We start from the raw sequence: 5509 nt of genomic DNA on the forward strand, positions 1-5509 counted from the left end.
AGCTTACAGCACGCGGTGTTCCCAAGCGGTCACCCATCCAAGTACTAACCGCGCCCGACGCTGCTTGGCTTCAGTGTTCTGACGAGAACTGGCAATTTCAGCGTGGTATGGCCGTAAACAACATATATTGCGATATTTTCTATGATATCTCACTTTTTGGGAGCGGAAAGGACGTGAACGTTTTTCCTCATAAAAAATGAAATAACTTTTGGATATTAATTCTGATTGTTGATTTAAGCTTTAAGAACACATTAGGACATATCTCAATGAAATTTGAGGGATTTCCGAAATCGAAAAATATTTTTCGAAAAAAAAAAAAAATCCCAGAAGACCTCGGTCATCTCAAGTTTATTTCCATATTCTATTACACAATCAACGTACATCACAAAAGGAACCATCTCTCTAACTATCACAGTTAAATTTTTGTATCGGAACATTTCACGTCGGAATATCTCGCTAAGTCCAGACCGGGGAGATCGGTCGCATCTGACACCGTCCGCTCCGGTCTAACATCGTCTTGGAGTCGGGGTAACGATGGAGAGGCGTTTAAGGACGTGAACATTTTTCCTTATAAAAATTAAAGTCGACAATGAATATTGATTCTGATTACTGATTTACTCTTTTAGAACACATTAGAAGGCAACGCAATCAGATTTGAGGAAATTTCAAGATCAGAAAATTTTTTTCGAAAAAAAAAAAAATTCAAGAACACCTGGGTCATGGCAAGTTATTTCCCACAATCCATTCCACAATCAACGTACAACATAGAAGAAATCATCTCTCTAACTATCCTGGTTCAAAAGTTGTATCGGAACATTTCACGTCGAAATACCTCGCCAAGTCCAGACCGGGGCGATAGGTAGTATCTGACACCGTCCGCTCGGGACTGACATCGACTTGGACTCGGGCTAATGATGGGGAGGCGTTTAAGGACGTGAACATTTTTCCTTATAAAAATTAAAGTCGACAATGAATATTGATTCTGATTACTGATTTACGCTTTAAAAACACATTAGAAGGCAACCAAATCAAATTTGAGGAAATTCCAAAATCAGAAAATTTTTTTTCAAAAAAAAAAAAATCCGAAAAATATTTTTCGATTCTGATTACTGATTTACTCTTTTAGAACACATTAGAAGGCAACGAAATCAAATTTGAGTAAAATCCAAAATCAGAAAATATTTTTCGAAAAAAAAAAAAAATTCGAGAACACCTCGGTCATGGCAAGTTATTTTCCACAATCCATTCCCCAATCAACGTACATCCCAGAAAAAATCATCTCTCTAACTATCCTGGTTCAAAAGTTGTATCGGAACATTTTCACGTCGAAAATATATCTCTAAGTCCAGACCGATGCAGAACGTAAACTCGATCATACCGATGCTTCACGTAATCTCGATCTTACCGATGCACAACGTAAACTAGATCACACCGATGCAGAACGTAAACTCGATCTCACCGATGCACCACGTGAACTGGATCTTACCGATGCAGAACGTGAATTGGATCTTACCGATGCACCACGTAAACTCGATCTTACCGATGCACCACGTAATCTCGATCTTACCGATGCACCACGTGAACTGGATCTTACCGATGCAGAACGTGAACTCGATCTTACCGATGCACCACGTAAACTAGGGCTGACCGATGCATCACGTAAACGACGATCGAGAGGCGCGAAAGGACGTGAACGTTTTTCATTATAAAAATTGAAATAAATGATAAATAATGATTCTGATTGTTGATTATCGTTTTTAATATGCATTAGTAGGCAACCAAATGAAATTTGAGGAAATTCCGATAACAGAAAATTTTTTCGAAAAAAAAAAAAATTCATGAAATCCTCGGTCATCGCAAAATATTTACCATATTCTGTTCGATAATCAACGTATATTTAAGAAGGAATCATATCTGTATCTATCTTGGTTCAAATTTTGTATCGGAACATTTTGACCAAAGTCCGAGCTTCGGCCGAAACAGACACCGCTGACCTGGCCTATCGATCGACCGAGAGTCGGGGATAGAGCGTAAGTGTTGTCTGGAGGGGAACCCTGTGCTCTCCTGACATATATAGGGAAGGTGGTCGCGTTGGGCGATGCAGAACGTTTGGATCGGGAATTATATTTTTGGTTCAGCTATTGGAATATGGTTTATTGTTGGTATATATTGGCGAAATAACGTTCTTACTGACTGGGGATATTCATAAAAATGAGTCCGGAGATTTTCAGATCGAAGTCCGAGTGATCCGACTTGGAAGGCGTGTTGGGTGGGTCGAGATGGCTTAGATCGATCAGACGAGGCGGGCTAAGTGTTGACGTCATGCATCGGTCCATTTTCAGATTGAGTCCGAGTAATCCGACTTTGAAAGAGTGTTGGGTGCGTCGAGACTGTTTAGATAGATCGGACGAGGCGGACTAGGTGTTAACGACATGCATCGGTATATTTTCTGATCGGAGTCCGAAGAAATCGGCCCTAGTAGGCGCAGCGGACGGTCGAGACGGCCTCGGTGGGTCGGATCGATCGGGAAAAGTTTGCTAAATCGTGTCTGGAGGGGAACCTTGGGTTCTCCTGACATATATAGGGGATAAGGTTTGGGTGAACGATTCTTCACGTAAAAGTTGAGTAATTTATTTTTCGATAAGCTTTTGGATATTGATGAGAAGTATATGTATATCTTCGATTAAAAGAATTCTTACCGTCTCGATGTATATTATATTAGATATATAAGAAATAGTTAACGTGATGCATCGGCCGATTTCCGGATCGGAGTTCGAGAGATGCGACTTTCGATGCGCGATGGGTGGATCGAGACGGCCTAGATCGATCGGACGAGGCGGACTAGGTGTTAACGACATGCATCGGCGGATTTTCTGATCGGAGTCCGAAGAAATCAGCTCTAGTAGGCGCGGCGAACGGTCGAAACGGCCTCGATCGATCGGACGAGGCGGACTAGGTGTTAACGACATGCATCGGCGGATTTTCTGATCGGAGTCCGAAGAAATCAGCTCTAGTAGGCGCGGCGAACGGTCGAAACGGCCTCGGTGGGTCGGATCGATCGGGAAAAGTTTGCTAAATCGTGTCTGGAGGGGAATCCGGGGTTCTCCTGACATATATAGAAGGGGTGGAGAATGGGTCCTGTCCTAGACTGTTTGGAGTTCTTTTTAGGATGATATTCAGTTGGTAAGTGGTAGACCCGAATCCGACCTCGGCGTTTGGGTACTGGCAAGGTGTGTTGGTTTCGGCTTTCGCATCTTGGGTCGCTTTCGTCAACCTCATGCAGCGAGGTCGCGGTCCGCTTCGTCTCTTTGTAGTCGAATGGCCTTTAAGCGACCAACCTTAAAATCGTGATCCTCTGCCCGTTGCGGGTTATGTTCACAAAAAATTTGCAACCACTCAATTCGTTCCGAGCGACAAATATTGTTGAATCTCGAATCACCGTGTCGTTATATTCACATGTATAGCGAAGGGTCGAGATGGAATGTGTATAAGAAATTAGTTGATAGCCGGGGGTTCGTATTATATATGGACGCCTTGGCGAGGGATTGTTTCTAGAAACTTTCTCATTTTTGATCGGTGTTTTGTCCGAGATGATGATGATGTATATATAGCTTGAGTCTCATGCTGACTGGGGGCTGTTACGTCGTTTCGTCGAGGACTTGCACTTACTGATGTGCGGCGCTAGTCGAAGTCAATCGACATGGCTAGTGCCACATGACGAGAGGCGAACGGGTTTGGCCATACCGGCAATCTCGTGGACCGATCGTATAAGCACGCAGTTCCCTGGTTGATCCTGCCAGTAGTCATATGCTTGTCTCAAAGATTAAGCCATGCATGTCTCAGTACAAGCCAAATTAAGGTGAAACCGCGAAAGGCTCATTAAATCAGTTATGGTTCCTTAGATCGTACCCACATTTACTTGGATAACTGTGGTAATTCTAGAGCTAATACATGCAAATAGAGCTCCGACCGGGAACGGAAGGAGCGCTTTTATTAGATCAAAACCAATAGGTGGCGGGTTCGCTCGTCATCGTACAATTTGGTGACTCTGAATAACTTTAAGCTGATCGCATGGTCTCGTACCGGCGACGCATCTTTCAAATGTCTGCCTTATCAACTGTCGATGGTAGGTTCTGCGCCTACCATGGTTGTTACGGGTAACGGGGAATCAGGGTTCGATTCCGGAGAGGGAGCCTGAGAAATGGCTACCACATCCAAGGAAGGCAGCAGGCGCGCAAATTACCCACTCCCAGATCGGGGAGGTAGTGACGAAAAATAACGATACGGGACTCATCCGAGGCCCCGTAATCGGAATGAGTACACTCTAAACCCTTTAACGAGGATCCATTGGAGGGCAAGTCTGGTGCCAGCAGCCGCGGTAATTCCAGCTCCAATAGCGTATATTAAAGTTGTTGCGGTTAAAAAGCTCGTAGTCGAATTTGTGTCTCGCGCCGTCCGGTTCATCGTTCGCGGTGTCAACTGGCGTGTCGCGAGACGTCCTGCCGGCGGGTCGTTCGCAAGGGCGGCCCAAATTGCCCCGCCGCGGTGCTCTTCACTGAGTGTCGAGGTGGGCCGGCACTTTTACTTTGAACAAACTAAGGTGCTTAAAGCAGGCTGAAATTTTGCCAGAATATTTTATGCATGGAATAATGAAACAGGACCTCGATTCTATTTTGTTGGTTTTCGGAACCTCGAGGTAATGATTAACAGGAACGGATGGGGGCATTCGTATTGCGACGTTAGAGGTGAAATTCTTGGATCGTCGCAAGACGGACAGAAGCGAAAGCATTTGCCAAAAACGTTTTCATTGATCAAGAACGAAAGTTAGAGGTTCGAAGGCGATCAGATACCGCCCTAGTTCTAACCATAAACTATGCCAGCTAGCGATCCGCCGACGTTCCTCCGATGACTCGGCGGGCAGCTTCCGGGAAACCAAAGCTTTTGGGTTCCGGGGGAAGTATGGTTGCAAAGCTGAAACTTAAAGGAATTGACGGAAGGGCACCACCAGGAGTGGAGCCTGCGGCTTAATTTGACTCAACACGGGAAACCTCACCAGGCCCGGACACCGGAAGGATTGACAGATTGAGAGCTCTTTCTTGATTCGGTGGGTGGTGGTGCATGGCCGTTCTTAGTTGGTGGAGCGATTTGTCTGGTTAATTCCGATAACGAACGAGACTCTAGCCTGCTAACTAGGCGTATTAGACATCCTCAAAGGCCCCCGGCTTCGGTCGGTGGGTTTTTACTGTCTGCGTACATTATATTCTTCTTAGAGGGACAGGCGGCTTCTAGCCGCACGAGATTGAGCAATAACAGGTCTGTGATGCCCTTAGATGTTCTGGGCCGCACGCGCGCTACACTGAAGGAATCAGCGTGTCTTCCCTGTCCGAGAGGACCGGGTAACCCGTTGAACCTCCTTCGTGCTAGGGATTGGGGCTTGCAATTGTTCCCCATGAACGAGGAATTCCCAGTAAGCGCGAGTCATAAGCTCGCGTTGATTACGTCCCTGCCC

At 45.4% G+C, this 5509-nt stretch overlaps 1 non-coding gene across 1 annotated transcript; it reads right to left on the bottom strand.

Moving 5' to 3' along the window:
• LOC123688449 lies at positions 1 to 119 on the bottom strand. The gene has a single exon (XR_006749970.1). It is a non-coding gene; the product is annotated as a 5S ribosomal RNA (ribosomal RNA).
• Positions 120 to 5509: the final 5390 nt, after the last annotated feature.

This window comes from Harmonia axyridis, chromosome X (genome assembly GCF_914767665.1).
Source record: "Harmonia axyridis chromosome X, icHarAxyr1.1, whole genome shotgun sequence".
Lineage (NCBI taxonomy): Eukaryota > Metazoa > Arthropoda > Insecta > Coleoptera > Coccinellidae > Harmonia > Harmonia axyridis.